The sequence below is a fragment of the Schistocerca nitens genome, chromosome 4 (genome assembly GCF_023898315.1).
Source record: "Schistocerca nitens isolate TAMUIC-IGC-003100 chromosome 4, iqSchNite1.1, whole genome shotgun sequence".
In the NCBI taxonomy this organism is placed as follows: domain Eukaryota; kingdom Metazoa; phylum Arthropoda; class Insecta; order Orthoptera; family Acrididae; genus Schistocerca; species Schistocerca nitens.
Window position 1 is genome coordinate 216,099,049 of NC_064617.1, and position 26,684 is coordinate 216,125,732.

The following is a 26,684-nucleotide window of genomic DNA, read 5'->3' on the forward strand; positions in this document are numbered from 1 at the left end:
TGCCTCGACTGAAAATTTTACTTTCTTTATTTTCGCAAAGTTACGATCTGTCCGTTCGTTAAGTGACGTCTCTGTTCACTGTAATAGGTTTAGTGTCTGTGTTTTGCGACGGCACCGCAAAACCGTGCGACTAGCAGACGAAAGGACGTGCCTCTCCAATGGGAACCGAAAACATTTGATCGCAAGGTCATAGTTCAACCGACCGAGCGAGGTGGCGCAGTGGTTAGCACACTGGACTCGCATTCGGGAGGACGACGGTTCAATCCCGTCTCCGGCCATCCTGATTTAGGTTTTCCGTGATTTCCCTAAATCGTTTCAGGCAAATGCCGGGATGGTTCCTTTGAAAGGGCACGGCCGATTTCCTTTCCAATCCTTCCCTAACCCAAGTTTGCGCTCCGTCTCTAATGACCTCGTTGTCGACTGGACGTTAACCACTAACCACCACCACCACCACCATAGTTCAACCGATTCCTCCACAGGAAAACATCTGATATATTCTATACGACACTGGTGACGGCATGTGCGTCACATGACAGGAATATGTTGTCGACCCACCTAACTTGTACACTTAGGGAATGGGTAAAAAGATTCTTCTACCTTGCCCGATTTAGGTTTTCTTGTGGATGTGATAATCACTCCCAAAAAAGTGATGAAAACATAAGAGTTTGTCACATAAACTGAAAATAAAAATTTAAACTTTTCGCTCGAGGGAAGACTTGAACCTAGGACCTCTCGTTTGGCAGCTGCTCTCGCTAACCACGGGACCACGGCGCTCCGTGACAACCATTGTCCTTGATGTTGCCTATGTTCGCATGGACTACTCAGTTTGTATATTTTACTAATTTTTTTCATAGTTCCACACAACTTCTTCCGGTTTTCTCGACTGATCTGTGTTCAGTTTCTCAAGGTCTATCCACTGTGCCAATTTATAATTAAATCTGAGCGGGGTGCGATCGGGAGGTTCCCTTGTCAGAAATAGAAATATCGGCATGGACAATAAATAACTGTCCAAACTGCTTGCTGGAGCTTTTGAACGTTCCATCGACAAAGACCGAATTGCAATCTGTTAAACTGGCGAACAGAAATATCCTATCATTTGGTCCTCTGTCGTCATCTGTAACTAAAAATTTGCTCCCATCATTCATTAGCAAATGATGTTCTTGCAGAAATATTCCCACAGCATCGGTCGGATCTTGTGTGCATCCCATGCTTTTTGCCTGATGCGTTGCAGCGATCGTTTCGCACTCCTGTGTGATGGCAGTGACGTGACGATGCAGCACTGAACTGCGGTGTGCTGCCTGTTTGGTGTCCCTGTAGACCGCCCGCTACCTGTTCGGCCGCGTCTCTTGACAAATGTCGCTCCTCACAACTGTCGCTCCTCACAAGTGTCGCAACCCAAAATTATTGTGCTATTAATTTTCTCTATGAGTGCATTAGATTGTAGTTTTGGATTTTAGTAATGCTATCGCTGGTTTCACATTTTTGTAATTCTGTTACTTGTGTTAAGAGAATTTTTTCTAAAACACGAAAAAATTGTAATAAAGAGATGTGTGGACCTACAACGACAGGCAATACGTGGAAGGTTCACATTAAAATCTTTGTTGGAAAATTTCTGAGCTGAGCTCGTTTTGGAGCCATATACACTCCTGGAAACTGAAATAAGAACACCGTGAATTCATTGTCCCAGGAAGGGGAAACTTAATTGACACATTCCTGGGGTCAGATACATCACATGATCACACTGACAGAACCACAGGCACATAGACACAGGCAACAGAGCATGCACAATGTCGGCACTAGTACAGTGTATATCCACCTTTCGCAGCAATGCAGGCTGCTATTCTCCCATGGAGACGATCGTAGAGATGCTGGATGTAGTCCTGTGGAACGGCTAGCCATGCCATTTCCACCTGGTGCCTCAGTTGGACCGGCGTTCGTGCTGGACGTGCCGACCGCGTGAGACGACGCTTCATCCAGTCCCAAACATGCTCAATGGGGGACAGATCCGGAGATCTTGCTGGCCAGGGTAGTTGACTTACACCTTCTAGAGCACGTTGGGTGGCACGGGATACATGCGGACGTGCATTGTCCTGTTGGAACAGCAAGTTCCCTTGCCGGTCTAGGAATGGTAGAACGATGGGTTCGATGACGGTTTGGATGTACCGTGCACTATTCAGTGTCCCCTCGACGATCACCAGTGGTGTACGGCCAGTGTAGGAGATCGCTCCCCACACCATGATGCCGGGTGTTGGCCCTGTGTGCCTCGGTCGTATGCAGTCCTGATTGTGGCGCTCACCTGCACGGCGCCAAACACGCATACGACCATCATTGGCACCAAGGCAGAAGCGACTCTCATCGCTGAAGACGACACGTCTCCATTCGTCCCTCCATTCACGCCTGTCGCGACACCACTGGAGGCGGGCTGCACGATGTTGGGGCGTGAGCGGAAGACGGCCTAACGGTGTGCGGGACCGTAGCCCAGCTTCATGGAGACGGTTGCGAATGGTCCTCGCCGATACCCCAGGAGCAACAGTGTCCCTAATTTGCTGGGAAGTGGCGGTGCAGTCCCCTACGGCACTGCGTAGGATCCTACGGTCTTGGCGTGCATCCGTGCGTCGCTGCGGTCCGGTCCCAGGTCGACGGGCACGTGCACCTTCCGCCGACCACTGGCGACAACATCGATGTACTGTGGAGACCTCACGCCCCACGTGTTGAGCAATTCGGCGGTACGTCCACCCGGCCTCCCGCATGCCCACTATACGCCCTCGCTCAGAGTCCGTCAACTGCACATACGGTTCACGTCCACGCTGTCGCGGCATGCTACCAGTGTTAAAGACTGCGATGGAGCTCCGTATGCCACGGCAAACTGGCTGACACTGACGGCGGCGGTGCACAAATGCTGCGCAGCTAGCGCCATTCGACGGCCAACACCGCGGTTCCTGGTGTGTCCGCTGTGGCGTGCGTGTGATCATTGCTTGTACAGCCCTCTTGCAGTGTCCGGAGCAAGTATGGTGGGTCTGACACACCGGTGTCAATGTGTTCTTTTTTCCATTTCCAGGAGTGTATATCCTACTAGTATTACGAGTTTGTTATTATCGCTATGAAATGTCGGATAACTTATATGGATCCGTGTGGTGCTGATTTCGAATTCAAGTTGTGTTGAAGCATCATTGATTTGAATGTCAATCAGCAAGGGCTTGTTGCCACTGAACTGTTCGTGTTCCTGAAACTAATCGTATTATGTTTTCTGTGAAGGTTCTGTTATGAGAGTTTTAGTAGCATGTCAGGTAAATGAAATATGTATTAATTTTTTAATAAACGTCACTCTGCACTCACTTTCGTTAATTTGAGTGGTTGAAATTACACAGCACAAAAGGCAGATCGAAAATTCCACGACCTCTCGAGTTCCAGTCAGATGCCGAACCACTAACCACGAGGCCCGTCATGCTTCTCGATGAAGGACGCTTTTACGGTTTACCACTATTGTTCCACATCAGCGTACCCAGTTAATGGCAAATATGATTAATTTTGCACATACAGACTTCAGGGGACACTTTAATTTTTTGTGAAATGTTAGAAGGAAAGAAGCTTAGGGTTAAACATTTCGTCGATGATGAGGTTATTAAAGACAAAGCAGAAGCTCGGATAGAGGAGGATGTGAAAGGACCACCAAAGGAAAGATCTCAGCATCTGCCTGAAGCGTTTTAAGGAAATCACAGAAAACTTAAAGTAGGATGGCCAGACGTCATGTCGACACGATATGCAGCATTAATCATTTGTACAATATGTTCGGAAATTCCAGTTGCAGACTTCTAGAGCTTGTAGACGGGTGCGAGTACATAATATTTTGACATGTCCGGAAACGTAACGTTTCCGTTCTACGACGGTTTCAATTCAAATGTTTAACCCATCCACTGCTGCATGAGGAATTGAATTAGGCGTGACACAGTTCAATTATTAGGCAAGAAGTCGAAATGAAACATAAATAAAACACCCATTTATCACTTAAGTACATTTGTATTACCACATGAACATAACGTGTTTGGTTTATTCCAAAGCGAAAAACCGCGCAGTACAGTACAACAGAAGCTCGATATGGCGACCACTATTGCTTTTTCAGACATTGTAGCTACGAAGCATGTTCTGGTACACACTCTGCACCCCATCTGGTGTCTCTTCAGTTTCTAATGCAGCGGCCGGGACTCGTGCCAGTAGATCTTCTTCCTCTGTCTCTACAGTAGTCTCGCAGCAAGGCAACGTTAGGTGACATCATGTGACAGTCTGACATAGTACACGTCATCCTTCTACCCTATTGCATACGAGCACAAGCAACTGTGAGACTTTTCTCTTTGTCTCAGCAGACGTGAGCGCGTTACACATCTGAACTGAAACTGTCGTGGAACGAAAACGGTACGTTTCCGGACGTGGGTTCCTGTTGAAAATACACTCCTGGAAATGGAAAAAAGAACACATTGACACCGGTGTGTCAGACCCACCGTACTTGCTCCGGACACTGCGAGGGGGCTGTACAAGCAATGATCACACGCACGGCACAGCGGACACACCAGGAACCGCGGTGTTGGCCGTCGAATGGCGCTAGCTGCGCAGCATTTGTGCACCGCCGCCGTCAGTGTCAGCCAGTTTGCCGTGGCATACGGAGCTCCATCGCAGTCTTTGACACTGGTAGCATGCCGCGACAGCGTGGACGTGAACCGTATGTGCAGTTGACGGACTTTGAGCGAGGGCGTATAGTGGGCATGCGGGAGGCCGGGTGGACGTACCGCCGAATTGCTCAACACGTGGGGCGTGAGGTCTCCACAGTACATCGATGTTGTCGCCAGTGGTCGGCGGAAGGTGCACGTGCCCGTCGACCTGGGACCGGACCGCAGCGACGCACGGATGCACGCCAAGACCGTAGGATCCTACGCAGTGCCGTAGGGGACCGCACCGCCACTTCCCAGCAAATTAGGGACACTGTTGCTCCTGGGGTATCGGCGAGGACCATTCGCAACCGTCTCCATGAAGCTGGGCTACGGTCCCGCACACCGTTAGGCCGTCTTCCGCTCACGCCCCAACATCGTGCAGCCCGCCTCCAGTGGTGTCGCGACAGGCGTGAATGGAGGGACGAATGGAGACGTGTCGTCTTCAGCGATGAGAGTCGCTTCTGCCTTGGTGCCAATGATGGTCGTATGCGTGTTTGGCGCCGTGCAGGTGAGCGCCACAATCAGGACTGCATACGACCGAGGCACACAGGGCCAACACCCGGCATCATGGTGTGGGGAGCGATCTCCTACACTGGCCGTACACCACTGGTGATCGTCGAGGGGACACTGAATTGTGCACGGTACATCCAAACCGTCAACGAACCCATCGTTCTACCATTCCTAGACCGGCAAGGGAACTTGCTGTTCCAACAGGACAATGCGCGTCCGCATGTATCCCGTGCCACCCAACGTGCTCTAGAAGGTGTAAGTCAACTACCCTGGCCAGCAAGATCTCCGGATCTGTCCCCCATTGAGCATGTTTGGGACTGGATGAAGCGTCGTCTCACGCGGTCTGCACGTTCAGCACGAACGCTGGTCCAACTGAGGCGCCAGGTGGAAATGGCATGGCAAGCCGTTCCATACATCCAGCATCTCTACGATCGTCTCCATGGGAGAATAGCAGCCTGCATTGCTGCGAAAGGTGGATATACACTGTACTAGTGCCGACATTGTGCATGCTCTGTTGCCAGTGTCTATGTGCCTGCGGTTCTGTCAGTGTGATCATGTGATGTATCTGACCCCAGGAATGTGTCAATAAAGTTTCCCCTTCCTGGGACAATGAATTCACGGTGTTCTTGTTTCAATTTCCAGGAGTGTATTATGTACTCACTCTCCTCTACAACACCTAGAAGTTTGTTAGGGGAATTTCCGAACCCCCTAATGTTATTTAACCACAACCAATTAACAAACCTCTCTTACACGCATTGTCATGTGAGAGATCAATCTCATGATCGCGTTAATATTGTATGGACCTAAATTTTTGGTAGGGCAGTGCAAAAAATCGCGTGAGAACAATTCAAGAGGTAAAACGATACCAAAGGACTCACCTAGTTTGTGACGAACAACGGAACAGAGAGTTAAACAGCACAAGGATTTGGTTATGACATTTGTTGGTGTACAGAAAGAATATAGATAGTGTTATTTTGGATAAGATATTTGGAACCGCCGGATATTACGGATAAGGTATAGATAGTGAGACACGGACTGTGGAAAAACCGGAACAGAAGAGGATCGCAGCATTCGAAATGTGGTGCAACAGACGAATGCTGAGATTTAGGTGGACTGACAAGGTAAAGAATGGGGAGGTTCTGAGCAGAATAGAGGAAAGGAATGTGTGGAAAACGCTGACAAGGATGAGCGGCAGGATAATAGGAAATCCGTTAAGACATGAGGAAATGACTTCCGTGGTACTGGAGGGCAAAACCTGTACAGGAAGACAGAGATTGGAATACATCCAGCAAATAATTGAGGACGTAGGTTGCAAGTGCTACTCTGAGACGAAGAGGTTGGCACAGTTGACGAATTTGTGTCGTACCGCATCAAACCGGTCAGAAGACTGATGACTAAAAGAAAAATATTGAAAGTAAAAGGTATGGATGAATGATTTACAAATCTGAATGTGGGTAACGAGGCGGAGACTAGTGAAATACTAGCTGATGACAAATGGGGTGAAGACAATACTGAAAGTCGTGTCTACTGCGTAATATTCTGATGATAAACAAAAATTCAGGTGATTAATATTTTCATCCGTGGTAAGACGGCAGACGCTCCAGCTATTAATGTTGATTAACATAATTTTAAACGTAACGTACTGGGAGATCCAGCAGATTTATGTCCATTCTGTGTCTTACCCCAAAGGCCATCCGCTCCTGTAAGCCTCCATTCTTTTCCGTCCCCTCCAGTATCGCTTCGGTCTACATGAATATGAGATTTTCATTCCTTTTCCCATATATTATTAATTCCTCAATTTCGACAAAATTCTCTCCATTCATTTTTTCTTTTGCTACAGGCCAGTACTAGTATAAGGCCTAGTATAATGGAATAAATCTGCTGATTTCATCCCTTTCTCTAAACGACCGTCCTATTCATAATTATAGCAGCACCGGTTTTAAAGTTCACTAACCTTGTAGTTGTTACTGTACACAAACCCGATCAAACGCCCTTTCTCCTTCAAATTTCATTTCCTTAACTTTTATGTCAACTTATACATTTCTCTCTTCACATATCCTGCTTCTCCGGCAAAATTGTAGCCTCTTAACATTACACGCTATGGTCGCAAGAAGTTGACATTGGTTGTTCCTTTTCTCGTTAACGCGTTTCTGTGTAGTCCCGTTACGGAGATTGTGATATAATTCTCATCAAGCCACCAAAAAATGGTTCAAATGGCTCTGAGCACTATGGGACTCAACTCCTGTGATCATAAGTCCCCTAGAACTTAGAACTACTTAAACCTAACTAACCTAAGGACAGCACACAACACCCAGCCATCACGAGGCAGAGAAAATCCCTGACCCCGCCGATCAAGCCACCACTTTCTGTGTTCACATATCATTAGCAAGCACGCTATCTATACGTGATAGATTCATACTGAAAACTCTATGATTTTCTAAGCTAAATAAACTCACAATAATAGTTCTGATGTAGGGTAACCCACACTTTTGTCTACAGTATGTGGTTGCTCGTAATTTTCTTCTCTTAATAGAAGATACTTTTCTTATTTAAAGAACAGATGTCAACCTAAATTCTCTTTCTTGGTTTCGATATTGAAGATTATGATTCAAATTTCTGACTTTTACTGACACTCAGAATCACAGCGACGTTATATTTATATTATATTTATTTATTATAAATATTGTCCATCATGACCTGATATCACCAAACCTACGTTAGGATCACATGGTTTTAATGAGTTTTCGTAAAGAGGTTTTCGATATAACTGATCAAGAAAGCAAAATACATCTGCTTGTCCTACACAAGTCGAGATTTTTAGTAGTACAAATTAACTGAGACATCGACTTGAAAATGTTGATTACTTTGCACATAAAATGCCGACGCGAAATACGATACCAGATTCATATTTCTATCGTTTGTTATGGATGATGAAATTTTACCGAGCTATTCTTCTCATAATACTCATCCTCATGTCTACCAAGTACAGTAATCTCCTCGTAAACGTTATATGGATAAATAATAACACATACTGTCTCACAGAATCACTTTTATGTTATTAATAACTGAAAGCCTTGAGACAACAATATGCTATGCCACTAACCTTGGGTTCAGAGAAAAGGGAAACCAAATATATAAGTAATTCCAGTGAGTTTAGGATATCCATTTTTTACATTTCTTCAACATTCAAAAGATGAAATATCCGGACGATGTAGAACAGTACATTAAAACATTGATCAAAAAACTAGTATATTGCTCTTATTTTCTAGTATATTGCTCTTATTTTCTTCGTTGCGGTGGTGTCAGTGTCTGTTTTGAATTGTAGGTAGAAAATATGGTGAATTGGCGGGATAAAGTTTGAGTAGTTCGTTGATATCTTCCATGTTACGAATACTCAGAGGCAGGGTCGTGGAGATTTTTCACCCAATATCGACTTCGGAAATTCTCCAACGTTTCTTAACTGTACATTCACTAAAGTCACGATCTACATCATGCTGTACAAACATCCATCAGCGATGAATTTCCAAGATTTTAAACGACACTGCTTTGGAGAAATCCAAAGCCTTGCCATTACTGCATTTCGATTTTCTGGCGATTTAAGTTGTATAACGGCTTATTGGAAGAATATTCTCTTTGTAATAAATTTTACTGAAAATTACTTTTTCTTACTCGATTTTGCGATTAAGTAACACTAGCTTTCAGTGGAATATTTTGATAACGGCAGTCCTTTAAATTTTTTAATTCGAGAAGATTCACGATCACAGGGTAAATGAATGTGCCGGTAAGAAATATCTGTTCTCTGCAAAATGAAACATTTTCGTCAAAAGCATATGTTGCCATAGGAGTACAATAGACCGATTTTTGAAAAATTTACAGTATTTTTTTGTTTCCAGTCTTTTACGACTGTTTGTAATTTATAATGCAGCTCCCAGCTTCATCTCTACCTTTCCTCCCTTTAATTATATTCCACACTAACATAAAACGTAAATCTTATACACAGCCATGCACACTAAAAATTTTGAATTCATATTTCCTCTTGTAGAATGTTGGGCCAGCTGCAAAAAATGTTGTCAGAAGAGCTTGATGAAGATTCATTCCTATAAAATTGGCATCATTAACACTTGAAAGGCTTCTGTTACAAATGTCATTCACGTTATTTGTCATCATCCGTATTATAAGTCACTAGCAGAGCTCAAAGAGTTTCCATTCTCTGTTTTCGTCTGCTGGTGGGCTCAAATGTCTGGTTGAAGGTGAAGCATAACTGCACGTTCTATTTTGAATGTTGAGCCCTGTCTACCAGTCAGGTGTGTAGATGATTCGGATTTTATTTCGTATGGCCGACGTGGATACGGAAGAAGGTACTTTCTTTTACTCCGTCACTGATTCTGGGCTGTTAAATGTTCCACTGTTTCTTCGCGTGGTCGGCGACTGCAACGGGTAATTTGCTCTGTGAGCTAAACTAAGATATTAGTGTCTTGTCTCCTACCTAGATGGGCATTCATAAGCTGCAGTATTCCGGATTTCTGGTGTGACTTTTGCTTCTTAATTTTTGTGTTGCTGTAACTGCATTTTACATGTTCCTTCATGCGCTGTTGTGCGTTCTTGACAGTATCACTAGATTTCTTTCTCCGACTGAATACACTGCTGTCCATTAAAATTGCTACACCAAGAAGAAATGCAGATGATAAACGGGTATTCATTGGACAAATATATTATTCTATAACTGGCATGTGATTACATTTTCACGCAATTTGGGTGCATAGATCCTGAGAAATCAGTACCCAGAACAACCACCTCTGGCCGTAATAAAGGCCTTGATACGCCTGGGCATTGAGTCAAACAGAGCTTGGATAACGTGTACAGGTACAGCTGCCCATGCAGCTCCAACACGATACCACAGTCCATCAAGAGTAGTGACTGGCGTATTGTGAAAAGCCAGTTGCTCGGCCCCCATTGACCAGATGTTTTCAATTGGTGAGAGATCTGGAGATTGTGGTTGCCAGGGCAGCAGTCTAACATTTTCTGTATCCAGAAAGACCCGTACAGGACCTGCAACATGCGGCCGTGCATTATCTTGCTGAAATGTAGGATTTCGCAGGGTTCGAACGAAGGGTAGAGCCCCGGGTCGTAACACATCTGAAATGTAGCGTCCACTGTTCAAAGTGCCGTCAATGCGAACAAGAGGTGACCGACACGTGTAACCAATCTCACCCCATACCATCACGCCGGGTGATATGCCAGTATGATGATGACAAATACATGCTTCAATGTGCGTTCACCGTGATGTCGCCAAACAGGGATCGATCATCATGATGCTGTAAACAGAAGCTGGATTCATCCGAAAAAATGACGTTTTGCCATTCGTGCACCCAGGTTCGTCGTTGAGTACACCATCACCGGTGCTCCTGTCTGTGATGCAGCGTCAAGGGTAACCGCAGCCATGGTCTCCGAGCTGATAGTCCATGCTGCTGCAAACGTCGTCCAACTGTTCGTGCAGATGGTTTTTGTCTTGCAAACGTCCCCATCTGTTGACTCAGGGATTGAGACGCGGCTGCACGTTCCGTTACAGCCATGCGGATAAGATGCATGTCATCTCGACTGCTAGTGATACGAGGCTGTTGGGATCCCGCAAGGCGATTCCATATTCTGCTAACAGTCATTTGATCTCGACCAATGCGAGCAGCAATGTCGCGATACGATAAACCGCAATCGCGATAGGCTACAAAAATGGTTCAAATGGCTCTGAGCACTATGGGACTCAACTGCTGAGGTCATTAGTCCCCTAGAACTTAGAACTACTTAAACCTAACTAACCTAAGGACATCTCAAACATCCATGCCCGAGGCAGGATTCGAACCTGCGACCGGAGCGGTCTTGCGGTTCCAGACTGCAGCGCCTTTAACCGCACGGCCACTTCGGCCGGCCAATAGGCTACAATACGACCATTATCGAAGTCGGAAACGTGATGGTACGCATTTCTCCTCCTCACACGAGACATCACAACAACGTTTCACCAGGCAACGCCGGTCGACAGCTGTTTGTGTATGAGAAATTGGTTGGAAGCTTTCCTCATGTCAGCAAATTGTAGGTGTCACCACCAGCGCCAACCTTGTGTGAATGCTCTGAAAAGGTAATCATTTGCATATCACAGCATCTTCTTCCTGACGGTTAAATTTCGCGTCTGTAGCACGTCATCTTCGTGGTGTAGCAATTTTAACGGCCAGTAATGTATGTAAGTGTTATGATTTGACAAAATTAAAATCGCCCAGTGTAACTGTATGTTGTTTGCTCTGGGAGCTGATGGAGTGGAAGTACAAAATATGAAATATTAGTTCATTTGATTATAATAATGATAAAAATATTTACTTAACTTCATTCTATTGCCACAAGGATGTGCGGTATATTTACAACTATCTTTGAATATTAAAGCATCACTTTACTAAACTCTTCTCTTGAAGTACAAAGTTCATGAAGTTCAGAATTACATTTCAATCTAAGACATGACATACACTGTCGTCCTATCTAAGACGATGTTATCTGCTTGATCAGAGGTCACGAATTGGGTTGAGACTTCATCTGCTCGGCTGTACCTCGGTGTCCATGAGGTGGCGCTGCGGTGCTGGCAGAGAATGCGTGGCTCCGCCAGATCCTTCTGTGACATGGATGCGAGGTGCTGTTATGGCATCATGTTGTTATGGCATCATGTTTATTGGACGACGCCACAGTAAGGATGAATACTGTTGTTTCATTAAGTATATCCGCGAATGTGGATAGAGAATCATGTTACTTTCCCATTCAGTTGATAGTACTACGGGGATCTGAGAATGTATGAAGAGCTTATTTCAACAGTGGTACAAGTCTATTTTTGTTCATATTGAGATACAGAGTCCTAAAGTTAAACGAGCGCTAAAAAATCTGCAGTTGAGATACCAGAAATATTCAAGCATATGGCTTCTTGCTAGAGATGAACCTTTCTTTGTGTTTGATTGGCTCATTAATTTCAGAAGCATTGTAGACAGAAAAGTGGAGATAACGGACTTGTACCATTATTGAAACAAGCCCTTCATATGAGGTGGTTTTTCTACTTTATGAATGCGTGGATATGTAATTAGTGAATCAAAGAGACAATGAAATGAATGGGCTCACTGTATTCTTTCTCAGCTAGGCCAAATGTCTCTCAGCTAGGCCAAATGTCATTGTTCTCCAAGATCAGTATCTTGCCTGTTGTGTGACTTATGTCCAAAATCAATAACTCCTCCCCTCCCTCTCTATTGACCAATTGAGGGTTACTTGTGTTTTGTACACAGTAATGAGGGAATCTTGAAGTGTCTGCAATGAGATCAGTCACCAGGCAGAATAAGAGAGGAGAGAAACAGTATACATTACATATGTGTGTAATTTCACGATTAATTAAAATTCATTTTTTTCCGCAGCCTGCGGTTGCAACTGTAGTGATATGCTGGAGCAGTATGTACAGCTATTCACTGCATCGAAACTCCTTTAGTCGTAGCAGCATGCAGAATGGCGACCTGTATCTCAGAGTAGGACACAAAACCATTTGCTGCGGCATCATTCACCGAGCAGCGTCTAAGCGGTCCCGGCATTTTGCTGTTCATCGCTACATCTAATCTGACTGCCAGTGGATGCAAACGTGTAGTTAGCTATAGAATCAGGCAGTGATTGTAATGTAGTAAAGGAAGTTGAGAGTGTTGAACACGCTGTTAAAGCGTTATTTATAGACAATGCATGGGATGAGTTATGCCATAAGATGGAATACATTTATGCCCATATGACGACCATATACGACCCGCCTCATACTTCTATCGACTCTATCTCTTTGACATTCAGGCATCCATCGTCGAAATGTACTAGGACTCAATACAAAAGGTAACACCCGAAGACTCTTCCCTATATTTACGGGATTCGAGTGTTATGAATCTGCCTGATCTGTATGATGAATTATAGATGAAAGCAGACAGACTGAGTCATTAGCAATCGCATGTCAAATCTGTGCTCAATGCGCTGTAACCTATCCGTGCGAACATAGTGTGCATGTGAATGACTTAGAACGTTGTATAAATTGATGTGCCCACGTTGTGGAAAGTTAGTTTCTGTAACCTCTGTAAGTATAAAAACCTTACAAACACTCGCAAATTACAGTACCCGATCAAAAGTATCGAAAAACCTATTAGTACATATTAATATGGACTGTGGCCGCCCTTTGCCCTTTGATTTTTTTTTTTTTTGACCTCCTGAATTCTACTTGGAGAACTCTCAATGAAGTGTCAGAATGTCTGTGGAAAAATGGACCCCCTCGGCAAATCATCGAGTATGCCACATTCGAGGTAGCGTACAAAATATCATTAATATCCATTTGACAAATTTATATTTACAGACGTTTGTTGTATTACTCTTATATTACATTATATACATGTCACATGTGCTTTACACATAGGCATCTACATCTACATTTATACTCCGCAAGCCACCCAACGGTGTGTGGCGGGGGGCACTTTACGTGCCACTGTCATTGCCTCCCTTTTCTGTTCCAGTCGCGTATGGTTCGCGGGAAGAAAGACTGTCTGAAAGCCTCCGTGCACGCTCGAATCTCTCTAATTTTACATTTGTGATCTCCTCGGGAGGTATAAGTAGGGGGAAGCAATATATTCGATACCTCATCCGGAAACGCACCCTCTCGAAACCTGGCGAGCAAGCTACACCGCGATGCAGAGCGCCTCTCTTGCATAGTCTCCGTAACGCTATCACGGTTACCAAATAACCCTGTGACGAAACGCGCCGCTCTTCTTTGGATCTTCTCTATCTCCTCCGTCAACCCGATCTGGTACGGATCCCACACTGATGAGCAATACTCAAGTATAGGTCGAACGAGTGTTTTGTAAGCCACCTCCTTTGTTGATGGACTACAGTTTCTAAGGACTATCCCAATGAATCTCAACCTGGTACCCTCCTTACCAACAATTAATTTTATATGATCATTCCACTTCAAATCGTTCCGCACGCATACTCCCAGATATTTTACAGAAATAACTGCTACCAGTGTTTGTTCCGCTATCATATAATCATACAATAAAGGATCCTTCTTTCTATGTATTCGCAATACATTACATTTGTCTATGTTAAGGGTCATTTGCCACTCCCTGCACCAAGTGCCTATCCGCTGCAGATCTTCCTACATTTCGCCACAATTTTCTAATGCTGCAACTTCTCTGTATACTACAGCATCATCCGCGAAAACCCGCATGGAACTTCCGACACTATCTACTAGGTCATTTATATATATTGTGAAAAGCAATGGTCCCATAACACTCCCCTGTAGCACACCAGAGTTTACTTTATCGGCCGGCCGGTGTGGCCGTGCGGTTCTAAGCGCGTCAGTTTGGAACCGCGTGACCGCTACGGTCGCAGGTTCGAATCCTGCCTCGGGCATGGATGTGTGTGATGTCCTTAGGTTAGTTAGGTTTAAGTAGTTCTAAGTTCTAGGGGACTGATGACCTCAGTAGTTAAGTCTGAAACACGTATGTTGTGCGGCAGCGATGCTGAGACATTGTAGAATCTCTGACCAGAGCAGTTGCGCTCGACTCGCAGTAGCGAGCAGTCAGTCAGTCTGCAGTAGTCAGTCCTCAGTAGTGCTTGGAGTCGGTTGCTAGCAGTAGCGGAGAGCAGTCGGCGGGCGTCGGCATCGCAATGGTCGAGATTCAGGACGAGGTATAATTTATTTAAATAAATAATCATGCAGCTTTGCGCTCATCAGATAATGTAACGAACAGTCATTGTAATTTAACTTTCAAAAATCGCCCCCAATAATAATTTTGATTTAAAAGCAATTTTAGAGACAATCATTCAAATTTCCTTCCATTTCCTTTTAACAAAGATTTTCAAAAGGTACTTCCAATGTTTTTCCTCCAAGCCGCAGCCAACAATAAGAGCAGAATTTTGACATGCAGTTTTAATAAGGTAAGAAATTTATTCTGAATTCGCACAGGGCAAACACCGACTTTTCGGTTGAATTGAGTTTAGGTTATCATTACAGTTTCATTATCATGGGATTAGCGTTCATTATTTAATGGGAACTTGTATTTGAGTCAGATAGCGAGCTTTCATTTAATTGTCTTTGCCATTAATATTCTTGTGGCGAGTTTATACTTAGCTGTGGCATCATTTCTAATAAATATTATTAATTACAAAATTTTCTGTGGGGAGTTCACACTTAGCTGTGGCTCCATTACTAATAAATATAGTCTTTTTAAAATTTCTGTGGGGAGGTTACACTTGGCTCCATCTCTATTAAGTATTGTCCTTTAAATTTTCCGTGGGGAGGTTACACTTGGCGACACCCGGTCCAGGATCGTATTTCGTAGAGAATCTTTTGAAAAACAGTCAGATATCTGCTCTTATTTGCTTAAATATAATTAGTATTTGGCGTAACGCGTTTACTAATTTGTGACTTTCTTTCCTCAGATCATCGGCAATTCGTTGCTCTGTTGTATTTGTGTGTTGATTTTGCATTGTGCTTATTTGTTTTGTGATTAATTGTGACTATTGTGAAAATGCCGCGAAAGACTGTGAATAGTGTATCGCGAGGTATTTTGAATGAAATTTCCGACTTAAACAACATGACCGATAGCAATTGTGACGCGCAGAGTAGTGAGGACAATGCTGTGTTCACTAACAGTCAGTGCGTTCCAACCGCGAATGACGACTTTTATCTTAATGATGAACAAGAGAACTCAATTGTCTCCTCTGTTAATTTGACGACAATTGATGACGCGGGGCGTTCTGTTGGAATGAGGGCTGCCCAGCTTAACACACCCGGTTTGGAAAATTCAAATAACGTACAGACAAATTTGTCGAATGAAAATGATCAGTGTACTCAAAGTACGCCGGATTTATTTAATTCCGAAATAATGTCTGACAGTACACATCCGACTGATAAACCTTTTTGTAAAGTACAGAATAACCAAATGGTTACTGAAAGCGAGACAATTCCAGATCGACCATTAAACAGCACAGAGAATAGAAATGCTAATTTTGTGTCGGATCCAATTAGGGCATTATTGTTGCAAATTCTTGAAGAGAATAAACAACAGAACGAAAGACAAGACAAAAATCATAAAGAACTTAGTGAACAGGCCAGACAACAGAGAGAAGATTTCAAGCAACTTAGTGAACAGGTCAAACAACAGAATGAAAAACAAGACAATCTTAAAGAAGATCTCAAACAACAACTTAGTGTACAGAACGAACAGCTAAATGAAAAATTAGATAACAATTCCAGACAGTTAAATGAAAAATTAGATAACAATTCCAGACAGTTAAGTGAACAAATTAGAGCCGTTGCCGCGCAGTGCCATGACACTAAGGAACAGTTACGCGAGGAAATCGAGGCTTGTTCGCGAAAAAGCAGCGAAGAAATTAGGTCGGTTGCTCAAGAAGTAAGGGAAATGCAAACAGCCACAACAGAAACACTTAGAGCGGAAATCAGTACAGTCGCTAAACAATGCTCTGAAAAAGCTGCACAATTACGCGACGAGTTTAAAGCAATGACAGTAGAACTTTCACGCACAATGGATGAAAAGATTGACGCGAAATTCGAACAACAGAACAATCAAATTAACGAACGTCTTAGTGTTCACATACAAAACAGTGATACGCGTTTCCGCAAATTTATTGATGATCAAAATAAAGTAAAACGTCAAGTAATGGAAACAATCACTGCTCAGAGACAGGAAGACAAACGTAAAATGTTTGCGAAGGCAAAAACATATGTAGACAATAATATTGCCACAATGTCCGACGAAATTAATACATTCAAACAGTCGAATACAGAATTACGTGACGAAATTTCGGATCTTAAATCAAAAACAGATACACACACAATAGATATTCAAACAGTGACCGACAGACTCGAACAATTAGAACTAACACAGGATTCCGATGTCGTCAAAGCTGACGTTAGAAAACTGAACGAAACTACACGTAGATTGCAAAACCAGATTAATGCCACTGACACTAAAACCGATGATCAGGTAAAAATACTGACTGAAAAATGTGATGAATTGGCCAGTCGTATTGACGTCATCGAAACTACTAATGACAATAAATCAGACGATACTTCACCGGTTGCATTTAATCAAACACCGGAATTTCAAAATTTACAGCAGACAATTAATGAGATTGATTCGTCTAATAACACATTGCGTCGAAAATTGTCAAGTTTACAGCAGGAGGTAACACAGATAAAAAACATTTCAGTTAATAACACATCACAGCAGACGCCACTTTTCGAACATTTGCCAGACTCACGCAGCGCGTGTAATTTGAGTAACCTACAGAGAGTACGGGACTTAGATTCCGAACAACCACAGTTCAACAGATTTTCTTGCAATCCTGATCCTGTTCCATCATACAGAGATGATAATTTCGATTACAAACATTTTCTGTCAGTAAGAAAATTTAAAGTGTTTAAAAACGACAGAACACAGATTCACCCGCTAGATTGGATACAACAATTTAGCTTTGCTTTTCCACCGACTTGGCCTGTAACGCATAAACTTGAATTTATTTGCAGCTTTTTGGAAGGCGAACCGGCAACTCGTATGAGGCCGATCGCGAGGCAATGTTATTCAGTGGAAGAGTTTCAGAATGCGTTTCTATCTGCGTATTGGTCAAAAACGACACAGCGCGGAATTAAAGATCAGTTAATTAGCTTACCAAATTATGAGAACTCCAATTTTCCGAGTGTGACGCAATTTTTTGAGCACATGGTGCAACAGAACCAGTACCTAAGTGAACCGTACAGTGAATCCGCCCTCATTCAATTATGTATCTCTAAATTACCACGGTCATTAAGAGTGTCACTCTTAACAGGTCAACAAAAAGAAAATATTTCGGCATTCAGGGATCTGCTGCAGCTTTTAGAAGTGCAGCAATCAGATTATTCTTTCGTAAACAAAAATTTTTCATATAACAACCAAGGCCAACAGACGTATAGCAATTATGATCAGACACGTAATTTTAATAGGAAAAGTAACAGACGTTTTAGGAATGAAAACCACCAAAGCTTTAATAACAGACAAAATTCTAATTATCAATATCGTCAAAATTTTGAGCAACAAGAATCACATTTTGGTAACAATAGACGTTTTCCACCACAACAGCATGAAAGTCAACCGGTTAACATGCCTAACCAACAATGGAATGCACAAGGTCAACCAGGCTTTAATGTTTCGCCGCGTACATGTATAGTCCCTGGTACAACAAATAGTAACGCACGGCAGCAAGGAAATAACTACGTACAGAGAAGACAGTTTTTCAATTCCAATCGCAATGCACCGTATAGGAATGACTATTACGATAGACGTAAAAATAATGACGATAGTTTTCAGCGTACATCTAACAACAGTCGGTCATACCAACAGCAAAATTATCCACAAGAACCTATTCTCATGAATGAACCCGACAGTAGGTATCATCCAGAGCGTAATACGTCTGGAAGAAGTAATAGGACAGTTCAAATAGTAGAAATGCCACGGAATCCTCCTGATAATAGTAACACGTCAGATAGAATTTGACTAGATACTGTAAAAATCGCATCTTCCAATAATACAAGCACTACTTTTAACACGCAGAATGTTGTTCATGAAAATGTAATTACTTTTGACGACATCAGAGACACACTTTTGCAGGAAAGACCAGTTGTTCAGAAAACCATTTCACATCCTGTCATCGAAATTAAAATAGGTTCATCGAAATTTTCAGCAGTAATTGATTCTGGGTCACCTATGTCAGTCATTAATGAGGAAACTTTTAACGAATGTAACAAAGAGAATACGTATCCCACATTACCATTAGGCAAAACCAAAGTGAAAGGAGCAGTATCGAGTAAAGGTGTAGACGTTAAATTACAGACACATTTGTCATTTTGTATTGGAGGTCATACTTTTCATTCAAATTTTTGGATTGTTCCCTTGTTGACAACAGACGTTATTTTAGGCATGAACTTTCTGGTACAACACGACGCAGTGGTCGATTTTCAAAATTCTCATTTAATGTTGAAGGACGAAAATGTACAATTAGCTTTAGAGTTTCAGCATTCTTTATCTGCGGAAGAACAAACAATTAACCGCACAGAGGTCATTTCCGCAACACGTAACATAGACTGTAATCCCACATTGTTCACAGACACGTACGTACATAACTATAATACTCCAGACGAAGCTGACTACGACGTTATGCAGATGATTTCAGATAAAGTTAAACAAAGCAGTGCAAATTCAGACGACGAACGAACGCAGTTACACAAAATTCTTTTACAGCAAGCTCCAGTTTTCGACAACATTCCTGGTACTATGTCCGGTTTTATGTACGAATTTCAGGTCAAACAACACGATACATTTAAAGCAAAGCATTATCCTATTCCGTATATTCACAGAGAACAAGTTAAAAAAGAGTTACAGGATATGCTCAACCAAGGAATTATAGAACCAGCAGTTAGTCCGTACATAAACCCGCTGCATATTGTTAAGAAAAAAGATGGCTCACTTCGCCTTGTACTTGATTCACGTCACATTAATGACATAATTATTAACGAAACAGATCGACCACAGACATTAGAGGAACTTTTACAGAAATTTCACGGTACTGCTATTTATTCTACATTAGATTTGAAATCGGGATTTTGGCAAATTCAACTTCATCCGAATTGCAGAAAGTACACAGCTTTTCTCTGTTTTGGTGACTGTTATCAATTTTGTAAATTACCATTCGGCTTAACTATTTCTTCTGCAGCTTTTATTCGCGGTTTGAACACAATACTTCCGACAGAACTTAAAGACAGAATTACGACGTACGTAGATGACATTCTTATCGCAGAAGCTAACTGGTCTGAGCACAATCTGATTTTAGAACGACTATTGCAAACTTTCCATGCACAAGGACTTACAGTTAACCTCAGTAAATCGCATTTTGGCAAAACTTCTATAAAATTTCTTGGACACGTAATTTCAGCAGAAGGCATTGCGCCTGATCCAGAAAAACTTCAAGCTCTACGTGACATTACTGTTCCTACAACGAAGAAACAACTACGCAGTTTTTTGGGTTTAATTAACTTTTTTCGCAAATTTATTCATCACTCTGCTTTAGACACGCCTAGATTATGCCAATTAACAGGTAAAAACACTATTTGGTCTTGGGATAAGCAAGCACACTCTGAATTCGTGAACCTGAAAGATGCTTTGTTGAATGCTCCACTTTTATCGCACCCAGATCTTACACGAAATTTTTCCATTGCCACCGACAGTTCCAACACCGCTTTAGGCGTACACATTTTTCAGGAAATTGAAGAAGATGGCTCAACAGTAATCAAAAACATCGCATTTGCAAGTCGCATTCTGTCACCTGCTGAACGAAATTATTCCGTTACTGAACTAGAAACATTATGTGTTGTATGGGCTTTTACGAGATTTAGACACTTTCTTTATGGCAGACATACGACTGTTTACACGGATCACAGAGCTATACAATTCTTACTTTCGGCTAAATTTACTCATGATAGATTAAGCAGATGGAAACTTTATTTACAAGAATTTAATTTTACGATTGTTCACATTCCCGGCACACAAAATGTTATAGCAGACGCACTTTCTCGTTCTCTCAGCAACAATCAGCAAGACGTAGCAACCAACTTCTGCAAAGCAAATTTCAGCGTCATGTACATTCAACAAGTTGCATTTGAAAATTTTATTTCATCGTCATTACAGGACATAGCACGAGAGCAAAGCAAAGACAATGTGTGGAAAGAAATTAAACACCTTTGGCAAGATAAGAATAATGTTACGATTAGAAACCACTACACTGTACGCAATGACATTCTGTTTCGCCGCTCTCATCCAGACAGTAACAATTGGTTATTATGCATTCCTGACGAACTGGTTAACAAATTAATCTGGTACACTCATTTAAGCTACGCACATTATGGAGCAAGAAAATGTTTTCTGATACTGAGACAGAACTGTTATTTTGCCAACATGGAAAAACGTATACGACGAGTTTTAGCGTCATGTAAAATTTGCCAGAAAGCTAAGTCTGACACCACTTCACACATTCCTCCATTATATCCCATTGTACCTGTTAAATTAAGACATATGGCCGCAGTAGACATTTTTGGTCCAATTCCGAGAACTAATAGAGGTTTTTGCTACATCTTTGTCGCTGTTGAACTCACTTCAAAATTTGTTACCTTCACTCCGTTACGCAAAGCTACTGCTAAAACTGTTTCGAAAGCATTTGTAAAGCATTTCTTATTTCATGTAGGGCATGTGATGAAAGTAATTTCTGACAATGGATCACAATTTCGTTCTGCTATATGGATACGCATGTTACGAGCTAGAAACATTTCTCCGATTTATATATCCAAGTACCACGCTTCTTCGAACCCTTGTGAACGATTAATGAAAGAAATTGGTAAACTGTGTAGAATATACTGCCACAAAAGACATGTTAATTGGGACACACACATACACTCATTCCAAGATGTAATTAATTCCATTCCAAATGAATCCACTATGCTATCTCCGTATGTTATACTGAAAAACGTTGAACCACCAAACAAAATTAAGGAATTAGTAACATTTCCTACATCTCGTCGATTACGACACCACGAAATAATTGACATTGCGCTGAACAACATCAAACGTGCCGCAGAGCGCCGGAGAAGACAGCAAAAACAGGTTTGTAGACGCCGAGATTTTCACGTTGGACAGAAGATATTAGTACGTACACACTATTTATCCAGCAAATTAAAAGGTAAGTGCAGTAAATTTGAACTTCTATACGCAGGTCCATATCGGATTCGCAGCATTCCTCACCCCAATGTTGTACACGTCGAAACTCTGAGAACCAGAAAATCGAAAGGCAACCATCATGTGTCAAACATTAAACCCTTTATCGAATGAAACCACTTTACGATGTAACATGCTATGAGGCCGTTTACACATTTTATGACCACTTATGCAATTATATTCACATGACTAATTACTGATGATTATCGTATTTTTTCTTGGCAAGTGCCCGGCAAGGTAAGGTTAGCAGGTCGCTTTTCTTGTCGTTACACATCAGACCGTGCATATTTTCCAGATGAACTTACACATTTTGTGACCACTTATGCAATTACATTTATGTGACTACCTACTGATGATTATCGTATTTTTTTCTTGGCAAGTGCCCGGCAAGGTAAGGTTAGCAGGTCGCTTTTCTTGTCGTTACACATCAGACCGTGCATATTTTCCAGATGAACTTACACATTTTGTGACCACTTATGCAATTACATTTATGTGACTACCTGTTAATGATTATCGTATTTTTTTTTCTTGGCAAGTGCCCGGCAAGGTAAGGTTAGCAGGTCGCTCTTCTTGTCGTTACACACTAGACCGTGCATTTTTTCAGATGAACTTACGCATTTTATGAATAATTATGCAATTCTCTATAATGACGCATTAATTTTATCAAATTCTCTCTCCATTGAAGTCTTTAATTATCGCATCTATTAACTACACTACATATAAGCTGAACACAACGAATGTCACATTTTGTCTTTCTTATGTATGTACGATTGTTTTCATGTTTTGTTTGTATGCACTGTGAACTAGTTAAGGTATAACACACACCATTTGACTTTGACTTTTTGCCCTATGATATCTCAACATCGTGACTGTTTTACATTTTCTTTTTTTTTGCTGCTGCATTGTGATATTCTCTGTACATCTTTTGCCTTTGAACACTGTCTATGCTTTTGACATATTACGTTTTTCTGTCATGTTATGCTGTATGCTTAATTTTGTCACCATTAACCAGTCATTATTTAATGGGTATCTGATTTAAATGCAAGACATTAATCTTTGTTCATCAATTTCAGAAATAAATGATGCGTACAGGAAATGAATTAAACAGAAGTGGGAATTTCACCTATGGAATAAACGAAAGAAGATGCAATAAGCTAATGAGGACGAGTAAATGGATCAGAATTAACAAGCATTAACCAGAATATATTATACACATCGCAGAATAGCAGTCTTAACTAATTTTTTCTTTCAGAATACAAAGCGATTGATGCAAGCTGTCAGACAGAACTACACATTTTAGTTTTAAGTGATGAAATATGCTAGGGATTAGGAATAGTTGTGTGATGAATAATGAAATGATTTTTGCAGATGATAATGAATGCTGATAATGAACAATGATGAAGAATATGGTACTATGAATAATGAAGTTTTTGTTTACAGGTGATGATAATGATGGAGTTATGATGATATGAATAATGAAGTTTTTCTTTACAGATGAGGATAATGTTGAAGTTATGTATTTATGCTATGTAGTTATTTAAGTATTTGTTGCAGTTTATTTTGACAGCAGGTGTTATATTGCGTAGTAGGATGACTGAAGGTTTTGGAAAGGACAGCTATGGAACACATTTTTTATACACATTTCACTACCTGTTAATTCGAAGTTCACTACTTTTCAGCATAGTCTGCATTTCTTCTTTCAGCTCAATAATCCATTTTGTATTTTTCTTTCAGGAGAAGCTTTTTATGATACTTACTAAACCTGTTACTTATTATACCTGTTCTAGTACTTGCATTTTTTCTTACCCACTTGTGTCTATCATTTATAAATGTGATAACCTTGCTACAGCTGACTCATGACGAATGACGTTACACAATCTTTTCATTTATAGGAACAACCTAGAAGCAATTTTTTCTCTTATTTCTTCTTGCTTTCCCTTCTAATTACCCAAAGCAATGCATTGCTAGCACAAAAAAAAAAAAAAAAAAACAAAATGTATTAACAGTCCCAGATAATGTCACTAGTTTATGATAATTCTGAATAACACTGATCAGCTCTGAATAGTATGTCACTTGAATAATGACTTCTTAATGATACCAAAACATAATTGCCACTATCTATTGTAATGAGAGTACTTATTATGCCCATGCTTATTAATGCTACTAATGTTTTGTACTATTCAATACTTGCTGGCCACTGAGTGCCCATAATTAATGTAACTTATAATGCCCATGATTATTAAGGCTATGACTGTAATTAACTGATTTTTAATAATGATTTCTTAATGATATGAAGAATACTGAATGATGAATAATGTTTTATACTATTCAATACTTGCTGGCCACTGAGTGCCAATAATTAATGTAACTTAACGTTTTGTTAGTGTTTTCAATGATGACTTCCCATATTAATACTGAATGATGATAAATATTTTGTACTAATCGAAAGTTGCTAGGCCACTGAGTGTTAATAGTTACTTGTAAATATGTCATTTGAATGAGGAAAAATGTTTTGTAATACTCAATACTTGATGGCGATTGATTACCACTCTTGTCTTTAAATTAATTAATGAACATTTTTCTGTAATACTACATTCATGGTACAGAAATGTTCAATGACTAGAGTATGGATACCGCAAACTACTCATGTAATCACTAATCAAGACTTGTGTGTTAGTTAATGTCCTTCACCTTCTGACCTAACTACCTGAAATTATTGTAACATCCATTTGTCTTGTCCATCCTCATTATCATGGAGCACTATATTTGGTTTTTGCACTAATTCTACGTTGGTGTGCCGCCTCTTAAAAGCGTGGTGTTGACACGACATGCTGTCCACCACTGTAGGCGAAGAAACTACTTATGTAATCACTAATCAAGACTTTGTTATGGAGCACTGTGTGCCGCCTCTTAAGAGCGTGGTGTTGACACGACATGCTGTCCACCACCGTAACCGATGAAGACGTTATTCTGGTCCCACTGTTTGGTGTACCTGGTATACTGCCAAATGATAGTATGGAATACTATTACGACGTTTCACTGTCTTGATAAGCTGATAAATACTTCTGGGAACGGAACTGCAGATTGTATCACTTAGTTGTGATTCTGTGGAAAGATATGGACTTTCAGTGCAGCTATGTGCAAACTAAAGTGCTACAACCATGATGCAATCCTTTCTTTTCCTATCCTAATAGTGAAAATCAATTTTTACTAACACCATTTATGTTAATGGCCTATACATTTTTTTTCTCGATTTGTTGAACTCTAGTGCGAGTACACTTGTGTCACTTGTCGACAAGATTTTTGCCATTTGTTGTCAAAATACTAAAGACATTTTCGATTTGTTTTGAAGTGCAGTATGTGTGCACTCTTGTCATCTATATTGTATATACTTTTTGTGATTTGATGATTTTTTTCTACTCTTGCGTTTATTTGTTATAAAAATGTTCAAAAGTTTTCAGTGCATGTGCACTTATGTGAATATGTTTTCAACTGAACTACAGTGCCTGTGCACTCTTCTCAATTTTCGATATGATTTGTGTTCATTCTGTATACCTTTTATGATTTATGTCATTTGTTACTCTTGTATATACATTTCGTCTTTTACTGATATGTTCTCCACTGCAGTGCATGTGCACTCATGACACTTGTCAACATGATTTTTTTTTTTTTTTTTTGCCTGTTATGAAACTGCTAAAGAATTTTTCAGTGTGTGTACACTTTATTATCTGTCAAATAATTTGTATATACATTTTCCTGATTTGTTTTGTACTTATATTTTGTCTTGTCTGTAATGTTTTGTAATCGGTGCATGCGCACAACATTTAATTCATGTGATACATCTAAATATTTTGTTAATTAAAGGAAAAATTTGTTACGATGGCAAGTCCAAATGACTCACCATCGCTGCCAAATTTTTGCCCCCCCAGTGGAGGGTTATGAAACACGTATGTTGTGCGGCAGCGATGCTGAGACATTGTAGAATCTCTGACCAGAGCAGTTGCGCTCGACTCGCAGTAGCGAGCAGTCAGTCAGTCTGCAGTAGTCAGTCCTCAGTAGTGCTTGGAGTCGGTTGCTAGCAGTAGCGGAGAGCAGTCGGCGGGCGTCGGCATCGCAATGGTCGAGATTCAGGACGAGGTATAATTTATTTAAATAAATAATCATGCAGCTTTGCGCTCATCAGATAATGTAACGAACAGTCATTGTAATTTAACTTTCAAAAATCGCCCCCAATAATAATTTTGATTTAAAAGCAATTTTAGAGACAATCATTCAAATTTCCTTCCATTTCCTTTTAACAAAGATTTTCAAAAGGTACTTCCAATGTTTTTCCTCCAAGCCGCAGCCAACAATAAGAGCAGAATTTTGACATGCAGTTTTAATAAGGTAAGAAATTTATTCTGAATTCGCACAGGGCAAACACCGACTTTTCGGTTGAATTGAGTTTAGGTTATCATTACAGTTTCATTATCATGGGATTAGCGTTCATTATTTAATGGGAACTTGTATTTGAGTCAGATAGCGAGCTTTCATTTAATTGTCTTTGCCATTAATATTCTTGTGGCGAGTTTATACTTAGCTGTGGCATCATTTCTAATAAATATTATTAATT